Source organism: Protopterus annectens, chromosome 3.part0, assembly GCF_019279795.1.
Source record: "Protopterus annectens isolate FY-2018-M chromosome 3.part0, PAN1.0, whole genome shotgun sequence".
NCBI classification, from domain to species: Eukaryota; Metazoa; Chordata; order Ceratodontiformes; family Protopteridae; genus Protopterus; species Protopterus annectens.
Window position 1 is genome coordinate 56,936,347 of NC_056731.1, and position 23,671 is coordinate 56,960,017.

General features: G+C 39.2%; 1 protein-coding gene across 1 annotated transcript in view; it reads right to left on the reverse strand.

The window, feature by feature from the left end:
- CTNNAL1 (catenin alpha like 1) overlaps positions 1–23,671 on the reverse strand; it is a 1,837,423-nt gene that overhangs the window by 1,313,580 nt on the left and 500,172 nt on the right. The gene's annotated exons all lie outside the window — the stretch shown is intronic.

Sequence of the window (23,671 nt, forward strand, 5' to 3'; positions counted from 1 at the left end):
TATTGTCTGCCAATGCAACTAAAGCTTATTATTCTGAATATACAGAACATGAGTCATGCGAAAAACTGTATGAATAAAATGTATTACTGATGATACAAAGTGTTGTTAGGGGGGAAATGTAGTAAGAATCTTTGTGTTCAACATCTTTGTATCACGTATAGTAAGGGTTAAAATGTGAAACTGCATTGAGTGCAAAGAAATAAGCTAAAATAAGTTGTTTTTCTTGTAAAGAATTTGCTGACCAAAGAGGAATGCACAGATGATACCTTGATCCAGGCACAAGCTTATCTTGTGCCTGACCTCTGACCATCTAAGGCTCCAGGATGTGAATTTATAGCTTTGAGTGAAATTCCTTGTCTAGTAACTAGTTACTGTGTATGTGCAGGGAAGGGTATAAAAAACCATGTGAAGTGTACAGAATTTAGACTGCTGACATACCATGTACTTTGTAGCATGTCTCCATGCATGTAAAATAAACCTTTTTGCTTATTTTTATCTGCGTGATTCTTCCAGTATATGTTAAGAGTATTAAAATCTTTTGACAACTACTCCAGTAAAGTAATGACTAAAAGGAAATCCTGATTGTCACTAAGTAAAGAATTTAAAAAGAACAATATTAAAGCTAATTTGATGTTTCCTGCAATAATCAAGATACTTATTTCTGTAGGAATTAAAGTATCTTGCACACTGAATGAGGCATCTACATTTGGTTAATAAAAATAACATTGTTAACAACACTGAAGAAATTGACTGGAATACTACATCCACTCAAGAGACAGTGAGCTGAATTCATGGAAAACTGTTTCTAAAGTTAAAAAGCTTAAAAACAAGTGACACTTTCTGGTTGCAGAACCTTTATTTTCCAAAACAATAGATTTATACTCTAAGTAAAGGGTTTAGTTACAACTTTAAGTTTCAAACCATATGTATGTATGTATTTATGTTTTAAACTAAAGCATTTTACATGATTGGGAATATAAACAGTCTGTCTTACTATATCTACAATGAAAGAAAATCTAATTTAAACTCAACTTATAAATGCATTTCTAAATGTATTAATTTATAAAGGATTATGAAATAATATAAGGGAGAAAAAAACACAAGAACCTAAGTTGCTAATAGCTGCTGCTTTTAAAAAAACTAAGAACAAGGATGGTAGAGAAAGAAAAAAATCTGAAGTATAAAAGAAGACTGATGAAATTATGCACAAGCATTACTTAATAAATCATGCAGTATGTTGGGGGAAGCCATTTAACCATTTTGTGGGACAGATGAAGAGTAAAACATCAGCATCAGAGTTCTGAAGTATTTCATGTGAATGGATGCCAGCTAAGGAAATTAAATGTACAAAGTTGGAAGAAATAATTTATAATATATGTGGAACAGAAAATTCTTAAAAGCATGGTTTCTCTAAATATGGTTTGGGGGTAAAATCAGAATATTTTACTGTAATTTAATGAAATGTTTGTGAAAAGTGCCGATTTGTCATGGGAGATGTCAAACTGTGACACCACACTTTATTCAAAATGTAGACATATTAATGATGTCTTGTATGCAGATATGGTTGGGACAATGTGGATAATTATTGTATGATAAGAAATGGGATATGCCACCTGAAATACAAAAGATTAATGATTTGATTAAGCTTTGTTTCAATTAACACATGTACAGATTATAAAAGGAAATAAACTTTTGAAAAAATTTTTTTTTTACAATTTCTCATTTCTAATCAGTTACATTTTAAAATTATTAAGTTTTTGTAAATCATTTTTAAGTAGACTTTTAATAATAGCTACCCCTACTCTTTTCTTAAATTGAGGGATTTTAGCATTCATCTGTAATAACCACCCTTTCAGGCAGATGGGATCTCAGTTTAATGTCTTATTCAAAGAAAAGCGCACTCAAGAGTGCAGTGCCTCCTTATGCTGCACTACAGTAGAAGAACTGGAAAAATGAATTCAAGTATTTAGTGCGGGAACAGAACCTACAGCTTTCACCACATAAAAGTGTGCCACCTGTTAAGCTACTGACACTTAAAAGAAAGCCCTCTTCAGCTCATTTATAAACACAAAGCTCTAGAAGACTAAAAATGCACTTATACAGACACAGCTTTTCTGAGCCAGAAACCAATTGCAAAGGTGCACATCTGCTTTCAAGGCAACAGTTTCAGACTAAACCTTCACAGTACATGGAGTTGTCAAGAATTGCTTTTCTCCTCTGGAATGCTGTATTTGTGTGGCTGAATAACTGAATGACTGTTGAAATACAGCATTCAAACTTGCTAAGTGTAACAGCACTGTGGGGCAAAGGAACAAAGAATGAACACAATCTTCAGACTACTTTACTGGCTTGCAATATTGTGATCTACATGGTTGAATGAATTTATTGGCTTGTATTACTGCACTTAGCATGGCTGAATGAATTTCAGCATTTTACATTCCTAGAGACTTCAGATGTTTACACTGAATGTAAAAAGCCAGTTAAAGTCTTTAAATTTTAAAAAGTAGCACTGAGTAACATTGCTTAAACTTAATTTTTATTCTAATTCTTTAAATAGTTTATTTAGGGTGGCTGAGTACTAGTGTCTTCCACTTAAATTCTTTTTCTTCCTGTCATTATAACATAGTCCTCTTTACTCACTACACAGCTAGATGGACCTTGTATAGAAAACCATCATCACCCTAGACATCCACATCCCGCCCTCACCCCCCATTAGGGAAACCACCATAAAACATTTCTCCAAAGCCAACTTCACACTTCTTAAGACAGAAGTGGTAAACTTCACAACACCCATGCAGATGGACAATAGAGGTACGACTGCTGAATCCTGCACAAATGTACTTTATAAGCACTTACATGAGTGCATGGATCGTGCTATCCCTAACAGAACCAAGATGCTATCCTCCAAAAGAAGGAAGCCAATCTGGTGGTCCCCTGCCATAAAACTCTACAACAGAAGAAAGAAACTGCTGCAAAAAAGAGTAAAATCCCATGATTGGAAGAACTCCCCGGTCAGCCTCACTAAGAAGCTGAGATCCCCTCATAAAATCCTCCAAAACTAGTTACGAAAACAAAATTGCCACTGATTCTAAAGACAACCACAAAGCATTCTATAGATATGTCAAGAATCTCAATGGCAACACTCAGATCTGCTCTGCGTTACAGCACAATGGCACTAAATATACAGAACCAACTGATATTGCCAACATCCTGGCAGATAAGTTCAGTGCCAACTTTACTCCTCTCTCACCCCCTAAAGAGCCCATCTCTATACTGTAAGAATGCAAAGTTCCTGTAATCATGGCTGCACAGGTAAAAAACACACTTTCCAAAGCCAAGAACACAGCATCCACGGGACCTGACAACATACCAGGCTGCGTTCTACATGAACTACAGAATGAACTGGCACCCCACCTAAGCACCATGTTCAATCATAGCCTCACTTCAAGCTTTGTGCCCACTGAATGGCGCACAATGACGGTTATCCCACTCCACAAAGGGGGAGCCACCACGGACCCCAGGAACTACCACCCTATTAGCCTAACGAGCCTGGTCTGCAAGGCCATGGAATGTATCATCATGGAACTTATAAACAAAGACATCGGTAATCTCCAAACTCTGGACCCCACCCAGTTCGGGTTTGTAAAAGGCAGATCATGTCTCCTAAACCTGATAGACTTCTTTGAAGCAGTAACCAAAGCTGTAGACGAGGGTAAGTTGGTTCACACAGCCTGTTTAGATCTAGCCAAGACTTATGACACCATCCCTCACTCTGGAATTATAGATAAACTCACTAAACTAGGTATATATCCCTATGTCACATGATGGGTTGCCAACTGGCTCACTGAAAGAACCCACACTGTGAAAGTAGCAGACTCCAAACCCGACTTCAGACCAGTGACAAGTGGAGTACCACAGGGTTCAGTCCTGGGTCCTCTCCTGGTTGGTATCTACTTTTCTGAAGTGCAGGCTAACACAGAAGGTCTTTGGCTAACAAAGTTCACAGATGACTGCAAACTAGGAGCCATAATTAAAACTCCTAATGATGTAGACATCCTACAAAAGGGTCTCACTGAGACAGATGCCTGGTGTCAAAGCCATGGCCTCAAGCTCAATGCCAAAAAGTGCATTGTCATCCCCTTTGGTAAAAACTCTGTACCCATGAGCTACCACTTAGGTGGTAGTCTACTTAACACTGAAAGTGTGATAAGAGACGTTGGGACACAGGAGGACAGTAGTCTCTCCTTTGATAATCATATTGCCACAGTAGTCAGGAAATCATTCTATGCGGCACACCTCATCACTAAAGGTTTCTCATTCAGGAAAAAAAGATGTCACTCATTAGACCCATTATAGAGTACAACGCCCCTTTTGGTATGTACCTCTTAAGGCATCTACAACAACTGGAAGGGTTGCAGAAATACCTCACAAAGAGGATTACCGGCCTCAAACAGATGCCCCACGCAGACCGTCTCAAAAAATTCCAGCTTTACTCGCTCGCATATCGCCTACTCAGAGGCGATCTCTGCCTAACATACAAAAGCTATGTCAAACCCAGAGCTGTTGGACATGCTCCACTTAAAGAAATCCCAATTCCTCCGAGCTACACGCTCTAGGTACCTAAACCTTGTCACCACAATAAACAGAACATGCTGGAGGGATCGATTCCTGTCCCAGAGACCTCCCATACTCTGGAACAAACTACCTATCTATATCAAACAAAGCTCCTCATTAGCACTCTTCAAGAAAAATCTTGATGACTGGATGGGAAATAGGAAATTCACCCAGGGGATCACCTCTGGGGCTCTGCTCAACAGGGGCACAGGAAAAAAATCTTCTTGGGTGGCGAAAGCCAGGGTACCTTTTTGGCTAGGCTTATATAGGCCCTAGGGCCAATAGCCTAGTACCTACCTATGAACCTATGAACCTATCATCTCCTTGAATAGAGCTAATTTATTCTCATGATGACGGCAATTGTTTTTATGCATTTCTTTACTGGGGAAACTTCAACAGGTTCTTCCGTGATGTCAGACTGGATAAAGCAGGAAATCAGAGAAAGAATGAATGAATCCATAAATGAATGAAGTGTGTGTGTCTGTGTGTGCAAATGAAAACACACATGCATGCATATGTTAAAACAGTACCATCTAAATGTGTGTGTGTGTGTGTGTGTGTGTGTGTGTGTGTGTATGAACAGTACCATCCAAACGTATGATATAGGTTAAATGCCTGGCAGATTATAAAATCCACCGTTACAAGCAGTTTATGGGAAAATAAAATGTAGCTTCAGTACATATATTTGAATTACTACCCTTGGGAAATCTTTTTAATGGAATATTTGACTTTCTTTTTTAACATTGCTTTTGTGTAAATGGTGCTGGGGCTAAAACAATCTACAGCTAAACAGATGGAAACTGAAGTATGGCATGGAGGTGATGCCACATGGTCACATTCCAGTCATTCAAAATACAGAGAAGTGCCAGAGCCTGCTTACTGCTCCAAGTTTCTGTACACTGCATGACTGAATGATTGAAGAAGTACTGTGAAACAATTCAGACACATAAAGGGTAAAATCTTACCATAACAGTAGATATCCGTCTCACTCAGGCATCAAAACCACCATTACACCAATTATGCAAGTGTTCTTCCTTATGCTGCTAGGATAGATTTAAGGCCCAAGGTTTCACAGAGACTTGTCTAACAAACACAGTTCATCAAAACAACACTTCACTTGTCACCAGGTCAGTTAAACACATATAACACTACTTAATCATGCCCTTTGAGACTACGGTGAGCTGTATCCACACAAGAAGTGCTTGGACTTCACATACTGGGAGATGAGTATGTTTTGTTTATTTGCTTGCACTTTGTTGACTCTGCTTACTAGGCCAGTGGTCTCCTTTCAGGGGAGACCTGAAGGAATATTCATACTAACTAGGGGAAGTGGCCAGGTTACGAAGGAACTTCCCCGACACTTTCAATAAGTGCCATGGGATATTTTACATTCAGCTAAGGTGCCACCAATTCGGGCATATAGAGCCTTGGTTAACATCATATCTGAAGGACAGCACACTCAGGAGTGCAATCCCCCCATCCCCAATGCTGTTATACAGTGTCAGCAATCCAATAAGCTGGAGTAGGAATACAACCAGCAGCTTTGTGATCCTCTTCCACAAAAGGCGTGTGTGCTACCTGTTGAACCACTTCTTTATCTGAGCTGCTTTATAGATCTCCTTGTAAACATACTTCTTCCATTTCATTACCATCACTATAACATTCTGTTAGGTTACTTTAACCCTTTCTGAATTTTTAAAACCAATGACGAAACTGTAAGTCACATTTTGTGTTTTCAGCAGTGAATCTGAAACAAGACAGTAATGTTGCTGGGACATACATGGAACATACTAGTCAGACATCTAAATTCTTTGTGCATGCCTTACAAAAAGTTTGCTTAAGTCAAAATATGGAAAGAACACAACTATACAAACTGCATGCTACACTTTAGTGCCACAAAAGGAGCTATTCTCTACTGCATAAACTGATTATGCAAAGGTACACTTTTAACTACAGGGAGACAGATTTGCTGGCAGAAAATGGTAGTGACTTTCTTTTGTTTTCTTAGGGCAAGCCATGCTTCTTTCTCCCCAATTAGTATTTATCAAGTGATGTAGTTGTGCAAGATCTTACCAAAACAATAGATGAACTTGCCACTGTTGCAATATTCCTTACAATAGCGATTATCCTGCCAAGGATAGCCATATGTCCTGCCAGCATGCCAATGCCTGGGCCTTTCCATTTTCCATAAATCAGACGTATGTTCAGCATCTGAGGCATAATCTACATAAGTGATGTATAAGCACTAACACTTCAGAAGTGAACTGCCCCCAGAACAACAAGGACAACAAATGAGGAAAAAAAGTAACATGGTACATGTACATCCAGAAAAAGATAAATTCCTTCAGCTACAGGAAAAAGAGAAAACCCAATAGGAGGAAGGAGGGAGGGACAGAATACTGCAACAGTGACAAATAAGACATCTACTGTCATGGTAAGTTCTTACAAAATTGTACAATGTCCTTTCCTGAGTCAGTGCTGTAGTATTCCTTACAAAAGGGAGAGTACTACAGCTACTGTAAAAAAAAAAAAGGGACAAGGCAAGAAGAAACTAAAACACTTCAAAAAACATGGAGGATGGAAGAAGCAAAACCTGTTCTGACCCTTGAAAACACATCCAACTTATATTACTTGGTAAAATTATGCAGAAAATAACAAGTAGAAGTTTCCAAAATGGATCTAGCATTGAGACCCTTAAAATAAAGGGTCTATATCATTATTTCGAAAATTCAGTTTCCCGAATCCCTCAAGGCCGAAACCAAAATATCGAACCGCAAGTTAGCCGAACATTAAAAACCACGAAATTCACAATATCGCATTTCCATAGTTGGCCACATCATGTTTACTAAGGTAAAACGTCAGCAGGAGATTCCCTTATCCTGTATAGGAAACTAACGTACATGTGCAATAGATACTGACCTTAGGGTTAGAAGCAGGGTTAAGTGAAGTGCATATATAGTGATTGTACATATGGGTGAAGTGTAGATTATTTATTTTGTTTGGGTAGACAGTACACAGCAGGAGGTGGAGTTGGCCATCTATGGAAATTCAATATTTTGAATTTCGCGCTTTTCACGTTTGGTGTACTTGCAGTTCGATATTTTGGTGTCAGCCTTTAGGGATTTGAGTATCTGAATGTTCAAAATAATGATATAGACCCAAAGTAAAACTCCAGAAAAGGCAACCACCCTATTAGAACAAGAATGAACAGAAGTAGGAAGGTGTTTGCCATGTAACAAAAAAGGAAGTGGCTTTAAAAATCCAAGAAAAATTGTTTTAGAAACTGCCAAAACCAATTTCTTGTCATGAAAGGAAACCAAGTTGCTCAGACTTGCTATCATTTTTACTCTTTTCTACGCAGTATTTGTGGCCGTCTATGCAAATTCAAAGAATAAAGAATCATCTCAACTATTTTTTTGGAAAAGGAAGGAAAATAGATGGTCTCATACAAAGATTAATCATTGTCAACTGCAGTACTGAAAGCAGTATTGGTTCTAAGAGACCCTCTTTTTCTGTGAAAAACCAGAAAAGGAAGAACTGCCTTAAGAGCCTGAAATTCAGAAAATTTATGACAGTAGTCAGGGTCACCAAAAAAACAGTTTCCAGGTACACAATTTCAAAGTAGAAGTAACTGTTGGTTCAAAAGCTGGTGGAGTTTACAGGAACATAGTTCAGGTCCCAAAGAGGAGGAATGGGTTTGCTTGGAGACCTAGCTTGAATGACAACTTTGTGAAACTGACCTCAAATCTAGAAGAAAGTGGTGAAACCAGAGGTAGACAAGCATAAACAGCTAACAAGTAGGCTTTAACAGAACAGTATGCCAGAACAGAATTGAACAACTCACACAAACATGAAAGACCAGTAGAAATACCCACTAAAATAGACTGTTCTTTTCAAGAAGAAAATCTTTTCCACTTAGCAATATGAAATTATGTGGTTTTCTTGCCTCCTGCAAAACTGGAAGTACATACAAATGGTCAAGTGTACAAACTGAACCGGCTGCAGGTACACTAAGGTGCCAAGAGTACAGCAATATGTGTGGTACTGGGTTTTCTTGCCTCCTGCAAAACTGGAAGTACATACAAATGGTCAAGTGTACAAACTGAACCGGCTGCAGGTACACTAAGGTGCCAAGAGTACAGCAATAAAGGTAAAATTAAAGCACCAAAGCTACACACTAAAACTATCCACAATTACTTTTATTTAAAAAGAACAGAGGGTGAGCGCTTTCGCAACTCAAATGTTGCTTCATCAGACAATACAAATGCAAACCATGCTGGATTAAATGCTTAAGCAATCAGGATCATTTCAAACATTTAAAGCAATATAGTCAACACAATTAAATACTACTAATGCACATCTCATAAAACCATATATAACAAAGTTAAAACCAAAGTAAATCTATATAAAAGCACCATTGTTATTTGTGCTATAAATAATTTCCATATAAAATCTTCCTAACTATAACAATTTTATTATAAGGCTTAAAAAATTAATGTTTAAGACGTCTTGCTTTAAGGCAAGGGACTAATGAGGTGCAGCCATTCAAACCTGGATATCTATCTGCGTTTAACTTAATAATCCATTTTTGTTCTGCCTCCTCTGTATAGTTCTCCATATCCCCACCTCATTAGTCTCTTGCCTTAAAGCAAGACGTCTTAAACATTAATTTTTTAATTAATTTTTCTGAGACTTCAGCATATGAGAAGCAGATGTGAAGGTATCCAAGAAAGCCTCTAGAACATGAGACACTGCAGAATGTCTAGGGGAGAACATGACATGTCTTGAGTCTCAGGCATCTGCGAACACCCCACTTAAAATATTCCATCATTTTAAGAATAGTTTCCCCAAATGAAAGTTCTTCCACTGGGGAAATAGAAGAAAGACTACCATCTCCTCATTAGAGCCCAAAGCAACAGGTGACTGAATCTGGTAAGAATAAGCTGAAGACCCCCCCCCCCCCACCCCAATTCTAAATCTTCATCAGAAGTTGTGCCCACTAGTCCTTTTTGGAGGTAGTGGAACTAGGAAAAACCTAACAGCAGAAGCAAGTGACACACCTTGAGAGGGATTTGAAGTCATAAGGATTTTAAAAAGACCTTGAGTGAAATCTTGTCATTCCTTTTCAGGGTCTGGGGGTAGGCATCTGAACTAGGCATTCCACATCTGTCAGAGGCTGGACTGTGGAAGATTACAGTATTAATTTCTGTGACATCGTTTTTAAAGATGGCTGGATGTCTGAAGGGGGGAGAGGAAGATTACCAAGCCATTGTTCCTTGAGCAAATAATTTAAGAAGCTGCTTTTGTGAGCTAAACAGAAATAGGGGAAAATCAGCTGCTCAGGGTCTTAGGAAAGAAGGCCTGGCAAATAGAACAACAATGCTTATGGTCATGCTCTGCAGCTATACAAAAAGGCACTCATGTCTATCCTTATGGGGAATCTGCCTCCCACATTCACATTTCCCCTTTCTGGATGGCATGTACCTACAATAAAACAAGCTAAGAGAAAGAGAGAATCCCTTGTGGTGTACTTATCTAACCTATGCTAGAACAGTACTGGACATACAGCCTTCAGACCTAATTTAAAATGCTGTATTTGGACTGGTGGTAAAGAAGTTCTGAGGGTTTGTTGCTCATTGTCACTTATGTACCTCACCCCTCAGATTTAGGGAATACATCTGACGTACAGCACAAGAAAGTGCCCAGGCTTTGATATACTGGCTGTAAGTACAGCTATCCTCAGCAGGATATCTCTGTTGTAAGAAATACTACAACAGTGACTTACGAATGACATCATATGCACATTAATATTTATCAAATAGTCTGCTAATTCCTTTATCTGTTACATACCTATCTTTTTGCATAGGCATATTATGCTATTAGAACTACTTTCCTGCTGAAGCAATGTACTGCTTTTATACACAGAGTTTTAGCTCCCTTCAACCACCAGACTATAGTAAATGCAAGTGTGGAGCAGATAGGTAACAGGGACCACAGGTAGCATCCTTATGAGCCGTAAGCTATTTTTTTCTCTTAATGAACAGACAGAGCATTAAGTGTTCAGTGTTTACCCATTTCACTAACCTATTACATTTTGTTGAGGTGACACCTGCACAAATCACTGCAATCTACCTGTCAGAGAATGCAGCTGCATCAATTCCCCCTTTCTTTTCAGTTAGTCCTCTAGTAATCCAGATTTATTCCCAAACCCATGTCACTGACAATGCATCCAGAAAATGAAATCCTGTACTAGTGAGCTAGCAACATTTCTGCTAAACTGGCTGCTGTAGACAATGTTACATAATCTCACTGCTCCAGTATCAATTTAGAAACCGTCGGTAGAGTAGTTACTCTGAATGTCACTACTAATTAATTAGTACGGGAGTCTGATGGTTAATTGTCTGCTGAATAGCCTAAATCTGGAATCAAAACATGTGCCTCATAGGGTTTCTATGGGATCACTTAGCAAAACAGGAGACCAAAACTCAGGTAACACAAGCTCAGCACGGGGATACTAGTTTTCCAAGTTCTTGGAAATTATCCTGAGACTAACAAACAAGTACACATGCAGCATCAAATAAGCAGCTTGCTGAGCAGTCAGATAAGCTGCTTCCCAAAAAATTGTGGACAATCTGTGAAACTCCTTAGCAGAAAAAAAGGACCACCACGGGTATCTCAGCAGACATGTGCTTATGCATGCAGATGTACATGCAGACTATCAGGAGATGAACCCATCAGAGAATTTTACAGCTGACCTCTTATGCAACTGTACCTGCAATGGTATCCTGACCCTTCCTTAACAAGAATTCTAATCGATTTTATTACCTTTGGCAGATGGATAGTAAGGAAGCTCACAAAAATGTTCCCACTGCTTTCTATAAAATAAATGAAATTTTAACTCTGCAATTTTATAATCAATAGCAGCCTGTGCATTGGAAAAGCCCACCAAAGAAGGGTGGGACAATGTCTGATAGAAGTGCTCCCATCACACGAGGGTACTAGTTTTTTTTAACCACATGGGTAAACTTTGGGGAAGGCCTGTAAGTGCTTTCCATATGCATTAGGACTTGAAAGTGTAAGCCCAGTCAAGGATTGTGCACATACATTATCTGAACACTGTTGGTATGTACCAGTGCACATCCACACACAAGCTCAGCATAATGGGCATTATGCTGCACCTATCAGCCAACAAGGGTAGAGCTGCAGGACCATGAAAATACCTCAGTTGCCTGTATAATGGTGCAGTTTCATGGCTAATTTCATAGCCTCTCCCACCTCAGCATCCCCTGATTCTGGAACTGGGAGGGGAATAAATGGGCCAGTAAGAGAAAATAAGGCTTGATGGTCACAAAGAGGGGCAACATTTACTTAAGAGAAAAGAAGCATCTCAAGAAGCAATGGCCATACAGCCAAATTTGAAACATTACAGCACATATTCCAAAATGCAAAACATCAGGCATAATAATGCAGCTCTCCATGAAATGAGTAGTACTGGTTTATTTTAAACAGAATACAATGATACAGATATCTCAGTGAAACCAAATATGTTCTGAGCTCACTAATGCACCATACTCGAGTCATGACCCAGTAAAAACCCAGTATGCACTACAAAGCAGTAGACCTTGGAAGCCTCACTGGGAACATATTAAAACTAAAATCCAAATCAATAAAAAAGTTTTAAAACAATAGATTTTGGTAACAAGTTACTATATGCAGAAAATGCTACACAGCTATAATTTAACAACATTATAGAATCATCTTACAAAGCTAAGATTAATGGTTAACATATTAACGTCATTACAACATTTTAAGCAAAACCTGATGTGAAATGATTTCTCAATACAATCCTCAAAAGTTGGAGAGAGAGTAGAATTCTTGCTACAGTGCAAATATCACTTGTTCAAGTCGCATCACTGTTGCACGTGTGTGTGTGTGTGTGTGTGTGTGTGTGTGTGTGTGTGTGTGTGTGTGTGTGTGTGTGTGTGGTCTAGGCTCTTCATTGGTTCCCTGATTTGCTAGCCTAGTAAATACCTATGAATTCGAACTGTGTCCTTGCAACTAGTGTAGAGACTGAATCAAGCAGGTTTTGAACCCTGGACATTTCAGTTTGAACTTTGGCAGTAGTGCACTACCAAAGCACTGCCTGCAAAAGCTGGGTGGTCTTATTAATAAAGCAAAACATGAAGCTCAGCATGTGCAGTGCTATAAACCCATGGTTACAAAAGATCTGGTCATGACAGCTGTCATTTTTGTTTCAATGGCAACATAAAGTCCTTTCCCTGTGGGCATAGGTGTATGCAAATACCTGAGCTTTGCATCATACTTCATTATAGTTCTTATGGCTACTTTGAAGCTCTCCACAACAGACTTCTTGAAATGTCACTGAGAAAAATGATATATTATGAGACTGTATGACACCAAGTCAAATTATGCTCAATAATTGCTTAAGTAAAACAACAAACAATTCTGGAAAGTAATTTTTATAACCTTTTTTTTGGTTCCCTCAGACTCATCCTACTGGTTTGGACCCAAATGCTCTATGCTAACGCTGGGTCTCCCAGCCATCACCCTACTCTCCCCAGACTATTCTGGTATTGCTGGGGATGGTTATGAATCCTAAGGTTGTCTTGGGGGCATGGCCATCTATACTTCTATTGGGGGGAAGGGTCTTATATGCAGTCCCCTCTACTATCCCCCATGCTCAGCAACTATGACCAAAGGCCACTCCCCTCTTTGGAGCACACCTCTCCTTAGTGAGTGTCATTGATGAGCACCCTGCCACCCAGGATGGGCATGGCCACCCCTCCCTGCCATTCCAATCAACCAAGCTGCTAATCGAACCCTAGCTGCCTGGGCTGTAGTAGAATTCTGCAAAGCTCTTAAGCAGAAATATGAGACATATCACCTCAAATGAAAACTTGAGAATGGAGCCTAAAATCAAGTTTGTAGTTATGGGTACTGTTCACATAGATGATAAAAATAAGTGCAAATTGTCAGTTTTCTGATGTTTTTGTTAAGTAGAGATCTTGCATTTTTAATCTTGTGGCATACTTTGGAGGCAACAGCAACATTTTATAAAGGTCAGGCAGTGCATACTGCTTACCTTCACTTTGCTAAGGCTTTAGACACTATTCCACTTAATGGAATAACTAACAAGTTAAAAACATTAAACGTAAAACATGCAATTCAAATGGCAAGTTATGCAACATGGTACAGCAAGTCAAGGTAGGGGCAAACCTCTCTGTCCTAACAATGGTTACCACCACAGGCCTCTCTCTGTACTAGGGCCCCTTCTTTTTGGACTACTCTTGTCAGATATAAAAGTGGCAAATGGGCTAAGGAAAACCAAATATGCAGATGACTACCCACTGGGTAACATAACTACTACAATAAAAAATACCAAAGCTCTCTGGGTTAGTCTCCAAAACTACACTACTGATGCAATAGTAATGATCTCTCCTTTAATATCATAAAATGTAGCATCGTAGGTGTTTTACAATATGAATAGTCAACTGAAAAAAATGACACTGCCATTAAAGATGCACGGACATAGTAGATAAACACTGACCATTTTGGACCTACTAAAGTTAGAAAAGCATAATAACTGGCCCATTTAATTCTAAATGCCTATAGGGAGATCACTGTACCACTTCAAACTTCACTGATTGCATACATTGTTGAACAATGTTGCATTTTCCAGCCTTTGAACAAACCAATTGAAAGAACTTGAAAAGGTACAATTCCAATTACTTACTTTTTCTAGTAAGGAATTGTAACAATTCCTTACAAGAAAAATTAAATAACTGGAAAACACAAACTATCCAGAAAGGCTGCAGAACAGTTATATTCTGGTTCTTATAGATTACTTACAGGTGCTCCTATCTGGTCTACAAGGCAAGGCTTGACATACGTCTATTTGAAAGTCTATGCCTGGAATGTACCTCTATAAGAATTAACACCAGACTGGGGAACCTAATTCTAAAATAAAACATCAAATAGGAAAAAATAACAGACAAGTTAAGTAATACCCTCCAGAAATTCTTACAATCAGAAGCCATCAACTTCATTCAAAAAATAATAATCACATGGACATTAAAGAAATCATAATGGAGCTATAGCAATGACATTTCTTTAAGGCTAGTAGGTTATAAGCTTGACAAATGAACTCAAACTTAAAGAAGGAATCCAGCTTCATTGTTTGGTATCATTAAAGAGATTGAGGCTGTTGTCTTGTCAATAACGTACAAACTTGACCACAGCCTGAGGACATTCCCCTGAAATATCAGTGAAGCTCATGAAAGGTCTATTAAGATACAGACATCGAATTAAGGAAAAACTCATCCCAACTTTTCAAGTCTCCTCACAATACAAATAATACACTCACTTCATAGGTTCATAGGAGGTTATTAGGCTAATGGCCCTAGGGCCTTTACAAGTCTAGCCATGTAAAACCCCACATAACCTAACTGACCATAGTTAGACGTTCAGCATTAGCAGAGTGATTCTATGATCAGCACTGACTGCCCCTGTCCATGAGGGAAACAGGTGCCACCCCTGGGCTGAATTTACAGACACCCATCCCATTGTCAAGGTTGCGCTTAAATAGGGTCATTGAGGAACTCTGCTGCATGTGAAGTGGGAGCTTATTCCAGGAGAGTGGCAATCTATGGGAGATGCATCTCTCGCTCTAAAACGTTTTGTTACTGTCACAGGCTAGGTTGAGATCCCTGAAGCGAGTGACTCTTGTCCCATTTGATTTGCAGATGTACACTGTTTTCATTAATACAGAGTCAGATACTGCTTTGAAGCCAGGCACAAGTCGCCTCTCAGCAACCTGTATGATACAGAGCACAGTGACCGGGCTTTCAGTCTTTTCATTTAAGTCACGTTTTGGAGGCCCTGAATTCTCTTGGTTAGAAACCTCTGTGGTCTCTCCAGTTGCTGCAGGTATTTGATGAGATACATACAGAAGGGAGCATTGCATTCAATTAGTGGTCTGATAAGGGTTGAGTACAGTGGAGTTGTAACCTCCTTAGTCTTAGATGCATTGCCCTTATTTATGAGATGCACAATGTGGAAGGCTTTCCTTACCACTAAGGACACATGGTGATCAAAATTTAGATTGCTGCCAACCTGTGTTCCCAAGTCTCGCACCACTGGGTTTGAGCTTAGAGGGGTGCTATCTATATCATAATTAACAGGGGTGGCTACTTTGCCAAAGGGGTAATGAGGCATTCTTTTGCATTTACTTTTAGTCTATGACTTTGGCACCAATCATTTATCTGAGTCAGCCCCTTCTGTAATATGTTTACATCACTGGGGAACTCAAGGATTGCACCCCAGTTTGCAGTCATCTGCAAAATTGGTAAAACACAGGTCATCTACTTTTGCCTGGACCTCAGAGAAATAGATTTCAAACAGTAGGCGGCCTAGCACCTATCCTTGTGGTATCCCACTGGTAACTGGTGACAGTGTGAGTTCTGTCAGTGAGCCAGGTGGCTACCCATCTATGGATTAATCCACAGTTGGGAGAATTTTTCAATCATCCCTGAGTGGGGGATTGTGTCAGAAGCCTTGGCTAAATCAAGATGGGTGGTATGTACTGCTTTGCCCTCATCCACAGTTTTGCTGACATTCTCAAAGAAGTCCACCAGGTTTAATAAGGAAGATCTACCCTTGACAAAACCAAACTGGGTGGGGTCAAGAGTTTGAAGGCGTCCTGTGTCCTTCTTGATAAGTTCCATGATGATTCTTTCCATGGCCTTGCAGATATGGCTGGTTAGGCTTATGGGTCGATAGTTTCCTGGGTCAGTTGATGGACCCCCTTTGTGCAAGGGGATTACTGTTGCTGTTTTATACACTGCAGGAACAAAGTCAGTGCTCAGGTTATAGTTAAAGAGTGTGCCAAGTAGTTCCATTAGATCTTGTTTTAGATTGTTTAGTAAGCAACCTGGAATGTTATCTGGTCCCATGGAGACCGTGTTTTGGCCTTAGAGAGTGCTTCTATGACCTGTTCTTTGGAGATGCTCAGTAGTGGACTGGTGTCAGGAATTCTTTGGGGTATGGTTGGTGGGGATAAGAGGGGTAGTTATTGCAAAATCTGTCAGCTAGCAGGTTGGCAATTTCTTCAGGTTCAGTGCGAGTGGTACCGTCCACTATAAGTTCAGCACACAGCTGGGCATTTCCTTTTAGGTTTCGGATGTAGCTAAAATGCCTTATGGTTGTCTTTAGCTAGGGATGCTAATTTAGTCTCGTAACTAGCCTTAAAGGACTTAACAAGATATCTGATTTGCTTGTTCAAGGTCAGGAGGTTATTCTTCCTCTGTTGAGTAAGTTCCCTCCTTTTCTTAGATATCAGTTTCTTTCTTTTGTTATACAACATATTTAGACTTACAGTCCACCAGGGTGGCTTGCTTTTTCAGGAGGACCCAGTTTTAGTCCCGTCAGGTACAGATGAGTCAATACATTTGTTTAAGTGGCTATATAGGGCATTTGTGGAGTCTTCTGCACAGGAGTCATTGTTGGCTGTGTAAGCAGGGGCTTTGAAACTTTTTATAGCATCACTTAGTAAGCTAAAGTTTGCCTTGGAGAAATTTTTCAGTGTTTTGCTCTTTTGGGCTGTCAGGTCTGATCTTTGTTTCAAATGAGACTGATTTAGGGTCCGACCTCACTAGGGAGAGCAATACACAGGGGGTAGTACAGTTCATTCCCTTAAGCTTTTTTTCCCATATGGATGAATAATTAGGGAAGCATTATCTAGAGTTTAAAGGATGATTATGTATCACGACCTATGCACTAAGTGTTGTCACCTCACAGTAAGACGCTGTCAGGTTCGATTCTCAGCTAGAGCGTCTTCTGTGTGGAGACATGCGTGAATGGGCGTACCTTCATTGAAGGTTGTGCGTTAGGGCTGGTAACTCGGCACGTAAAAATCAACTACCAATCATTAGCGGACCGGAGTTCCGCTGTGGCGACCCCTAACAGCCGAAAGACACAAACAAACCTATGCACTAATTCAGCTCTATGGAATAAAAAATTTGAATACCTTTAAAATATTAACTCTGATCTAACTACAGTTACATCACATTAAGTGAGACAGCTACCAAAATCAGTTTTATATATTTTTATGACCATCTGAAAATCCCACTAACATGAAAATAAATTGCCTGAGGTGTCAGATTTATTTATTCATTTTTGTTTACAGAGAAAGTCCAACTAGGTAGAACCCACTTTTAGTAGAGGTCAGGGGAGAAAAGCTCCATTTGCTTACAATGCATTATACTATGTTCCAGTTAAACACAGAATAGTTACATTTATGCATTCTAAGATTTTAAAGATGCAGATGTTACTAAAGAGAAAGCCCACATGCAATTTAGTGGATTGTACAGGCAGCAGTTTTATTTCAGTGAGAGGGTGACAGCATTTTGTTTAAGGAGCGTATTTGGAGAGTATCATACGGTGAGCACAAAGTCTAAACCTTGTGATAAGCATACGCAAGACTGGGATTGCTTATGTTGCTGTTTAAGCAGTGGTTTAAAATTGAGTTTGTCAGAGTTTTGTTTGGGGATACTATTCCAGACTTTAGCAATCTATTGGGAGTACAGTGAGTCCCCTGCAGCATTTGACTTATTTGTGAGTAATAAGAATTTTTTAGAATGGAGGTCACTAGCTGGACAGTGTGGTAGTACGTTTTGTAGTGCAGGGCAATTTTCTGGACGATGAATAAGTTTGTATGCTGCAATTAGTTGTGAATATGCTAAGTAGTTGTGTAGTTCAAGCCAGTTTAATTGCTATGACAATGGTGGGTCCTACGAGTAAAACTGGTGGCAAATTTAGCTATTTTGTTGCAGCAGAAGGCAAGTTTCTTTCTTTGAATATTGTTTAAGTTTGTTAGGATAGGAGCAGCGTATAAGAGAGCAGTAAGAAGGTGGTGGCTAGAGGTTTTCTTGCAGTATCTGTAAGCAATCCATTGATCCTATAAAGGGAGCCTAGTTTCTGGTGTGTGGATTTAATGGTGTGCAGTATATACTGATCATATTTGAGATCGCACCTAGAAGTTTAATGTGAGTTACAGTTTCAATAACAGTATTATATGTTGACTTTAAGGTGAAAGATTGCTTTTGATTATGGCAACTTTTTTAAGGTAAAAAACATTAACTTAGTTTTCTTGGGACTGAGTAGGAGGTTTGAATCTGAGTCAGGTTTCTACAGAGGAGAAAGACTTTTGGGTGATGTCTTAGAGCGTATTTATTGCTGAGGCTGCACATATTAATGTTGAGTCATCTGCACACTGATCTAAGCTAGCATGGTGAGTGGAAGTGTGGAGGACATTAATAAATATATTAAATAGGAGATGATCCAGTATAGAGCCCTGAGGGACACCTTTAATAACTGGTTGAAACAATGAGTAGATTTGTTGCCTTCCAGACAGGGAACTAAGAAACCATGACAAAGAGCACTGTGAAAGACATATTGAGGAGAAATGAACAAGCAGTTGCTGGTGTGAGACAGTATCAAATGCCTTTGACAAGTCTAAGAACATGGTGGACACAAGCAGACCATTGTTTCTATGTTGGTTTATTATGTTGGTAAAATGTAGTAGAGCAGTAGTGGTGCTGTGCTGGGACATAAAGCCATGTTGTGTTTCTGACAGCAGGTTATTTGAGGTTAGGTATTGCAACATCTGCACTTGGATGCATTTCTGTAAGATTTTGTAGAAAGGAAAAGTGTATCATTATCAATCTGTGGTTATTAAACTCTGTAGATGTGCCACCTTTATGCAGTGGTATGCCACAGGATGTTTTCCACAGTGATGGGATATATCTTTCTGCTATGGGCCTATTAATTACTATGGACAGAGGGAAGGCTATAATTAGTATGGACAAAGGGAAGGCTATAACTTCTGTGGCCATTTTTAGGTAATCTGATGGTAGTTGGTCTACAACTACGGAAGTAGTTTTTAGTTTAAGGAGCAACTTCCTTATGAGTGAGGTAGGTACTCGACAAAAACTGAAGAGCTATAGGTAGTTTTGTTGGACAGGGATAGAGAGAGGGGGACAGATGTATTAGTGTCTAAGAGATAATCTTGATTGTTCACTCTTCCTTTTAAGTACACCATGCATGTCTTAAATTTTCTCACAGTGGTTCAGTACTCGAGCCGTAAAGGACAGCTGCACCCTGTAATATAATAACCTTAACCCAGTGCCATTCCTTTTTTTTTTTAAGTCAGCTAGGTATAGTGGTTTGGTGCTTAAACACTCATGAGCTCCTTTCATTTTCTTTAGAAGCCTTTTTCCCTGCCAAAATCATGACGGTCCCACAATCCTTAAATATAACACTGTTTCTGAAAGAAATGTGTGTCAACCTATCCAGCACAGGGGGTGGGGTGGGACCATACTTGTCCTGTGGTTTTTGCAGTAGATATTGCCACAGTTTCACATCATGATAGCAGGTCTTAGCAAGGAAACCTGTGGTATAAAGAAGTTGTAGAGAAGTAGTCCCCCCCCCCCCTGAGTTAGATTAATAGGAAGAGCAGGGACCAGTTAGAGTACACCACTTCATATACAAACTAGTTAAGTACTTTCACTTTTTGATTATTGAGTTGTTGGTGTTATCCAAGTAAATATAGAAAATTAAGAATAATACAGAATCCAAGAAGTCCACTGAATGTGCATTACTAGGTCTGCAAAATGCCTAATGTCAGTTATGACAGCTTTTCAGAACTTCTAGACCTGGCAACAAAGGCAATGTGTGAGTGCAGGTCAAGCTTTATAGGAAATAGAACTGCAGAGCCATAGCAAGGGCAGGATGAGAGGGGGGTTGGCTGCCTTGGGTGCAAGCAGTCAGGGGGCATGATCAGCACTAACTACTGGACAGCTCCTGATCTGTCTCTGCAGCAGGGCTCTCTGCAACGGTAATGTATCTGCAACGGTAATGTATTTACACAGCCAGGACTGCAAATGCAGCAGTTTAAATGTCAAGAACATTCAGTGTGTATGAAGTGAGAAAGTACAGCAAGGGCTTCCTTGTTACAGTTTAACAAATCTTCTTGTGGAATGGAGCATGCAAGTTCACCAACCTGTGCCAGGTAGCAACATGCCTCAAGAGTTTGTACAATGAAATTGTTTTTCTCATTCGAGTGTAGCTTGAAGTCTGAGATGTTGAGGAGCTGTTTTTTTAGTCAAACTTGATCTTGACTTGAGGGATTGTCCAGTTGTCCATACTCCCAGACAGCCTAGCTGCACCTCTGTGCAACTGCGTATATCTTATCAAAAAACTGCAGTGTAGCTACCTTGTCTGAAATAAGATGTAAACATACCATTTATATTTTTATTTTATTTAAAATGTGTTTACTAGAGTAGAGCACTGATCAAACATGATCAATTTCAGTCTTAGCCCAGAAATACAATTAAAGTCAAAATGACAGAGTGATATACCAAGAGTATAATGGAAATACACACCCGTGAAACACAATTACGAATTAACAAAAATTTTAAGATTATATATAATTTGTAATCTATGTTATTTACAATTAATAAAGACAAATATGATTTAGAAAGAGAGGTGTATGGGTGATAATTTTACCCATGTTGAATAAGTGGAAATGATAACTTAGTTGAGCAGAATGAAGGCTATTACATTTGTGAGTAGTTGGAAGGAGAATTTATATTTAGCAAAATATTATGAGAGTGAGAAGTGTAAAACGGTGCGACAAAACATGCCCGGATTAGAGTGTTAACTACTAGGTGAAAGGGAGTGATGTAGCTCAGATTAAGTGAATTGACTGAGGCAATGACATTTGATTGATTGGAAAGGGGGCATTTAGCAGAGTCCTAAACCTTCTCAGAGTTTAGGATCTAGCAGGACTAAGCAGTGATTTTTACAATGGTGTTTACTTTTGGGGGGGTTGCAGTTTGGGGGCAGAGTAGTTGTGATAGCTGAGGCTGTAATAGAAAGATTGTCTAATTAGTTTAACTGCTAGGGGTGAGATGACCATGTTGACTAAGAGTTTGAACAAGTGGGATCCTAATAGAGTTACCATCTCAGAGAGCAACATTGCCTTTTTCAGTATTTTACAGAGGTATTCATTCTTAAGGTACTGAGTAATAAATCCACAGATTATACTGATTGTTGTCTGAAAGTATGTGGAGTTTGCTGTCAGTGCTGAGGCAATTAGAGGACATTGTATTCAAGTTGGGAGAGTAGAATGCCTTTGCCAATGGCTGTTCTGGAGGCTTTAAGAAAGGGGGAGATTTTATTGGCTGAAAACAAGAACAGAAAGTTTAATGCAAGAGTCAAGCCAAACACTAAGACATTTAAAGAGATAGTGTTTTTATGAGGATGTTATGGTCATCAATCTTTGGAGAGTTTTGTGTTTTTCTAATTAAAGAGTGGTGCCAGAAGTCATAGTTTGGGTTTTGTTGAAGTTGAGAAAGAGGTTTCTGTTCAAGAACCAGTGGATTGGGGCTCAGAGATCCACTTTCAGGTCTTTCAGGAGGTTGGAAACAAGAGTTATCTGTGCAAAACACCTCCATGTCAGAAATAAAAATGGAGATAAGTTAGGGCAGGTTTGGAACTTTGAGGTATTCCTTTTTCAGGGTTCAATAATTGATAAATCAAGGTATAAATTTTGATGAAAAACTATCAGTTGAAGTGGTTTTAAAATTAAGGTAGTGAACCAGGAATTATGCTCTCTGTAGTATGTAAAGGAGGACAATGCTGTGGTCAATGAATTTGTAAAACTGATGAAGTTGGAGTCAATGAGCTGGCCTCTGTCTATGTAATATTTCATTGGTTAGGGGCCATGGGGCTGTGACTGTAGTCTGAATGGACTTGAACCTGTGCTGTTTATGGGAGAGGTGTATGTCTGATAATTAAAACCTGTGTGATGTCTAAGTGGGAGTGATAGGATAGGAGAGTGGAATGAAAGATATCTAGTTGGAGGGAGAAGTTGTAGGTAATGTGTTATTTGGCGAGTTTTACAATAATTTTTTAATCAGTTTGCTAAGAGTGGGATGGACAGAGATTTGTCTGTATTGGGAAGTTTTGGTGGAGTTTGGGACTGCTTTGGAATTGGACCGATAATGGCCATCTCACATAAATATAATTTTTATTTTAGGCAAATAATTGGAAACACTAGGAAAATGGTGGGCTGTTAGATTTATTTCTAGTAGAAGAGGTTACAAGTCTCTTCTCGTCTCTTGATGTGTTTAAAGTAAAACTGAGGAAAGCAAATAGGTGAAGGGGGGTAGTGTGATTTGTTTAGATGGAGGGTAGGTTAGAGAACTCGGAGGAAGTCAGAAGGGAAGAATACAAGTGTTGCTGTTGGTCTGTTGTTTTGAACATCCAGTACTTATTGACTTATTTATTTAGTTTGTTTACTAGGGTACTACATTGATCACAGAGTATTTGCAGGCCCAGCCTGGGTAAAGAAATTAAAAAAATAAATAAAACAGAACAAATTCACAAAAAGAGTAATCACAGAAGGTAGATAATCCCATAGACATGATACAATATGCAATTATTATTAACAGATTAGAAAAATAAACTTATTTTAGTAGTAAATATGACAGGGAAGCAGCAAGTGAGAGCAGAGGGTCAAAGTAGGAATAATGCAAGTGAGGAGGGAGTTAGGTTCTATGTCCAGTGGAAAAGCACTTGCAGTCAGATATTTGATGGAGATATCTTTTTAGTTGAGTTCTGAATGTGAGGGAGGAGGAGACTTTTAGGTGGGGGGGTGGGGAGGGATTGCCAGAGTTTGGGTGCAAGAATGGAGAAGGAGTGATCAGTGTAGTGCAGGTTGCGTTCAGGTAACTGAAGTAAGAGAGGTAACTGGAAGAGGTTGCAGATGTTTCTAGAGGCTGTGGTAGGCAGCCCATATTCAAGTGGAGCAATGAGGACTCCCTTACCTATTGCAGCTTTCTAGCTGGTTTGCAGAGAAAGGGAGATATTTTCAAGGACCAGAATAAAAAACTGACTTTTTTCTCCTGATGTTTTCAATGTAGCTTTAGAAGGTAAGTGAGTGGTGTAGCTATAAGCCTAAGTATTTAAAGGATGT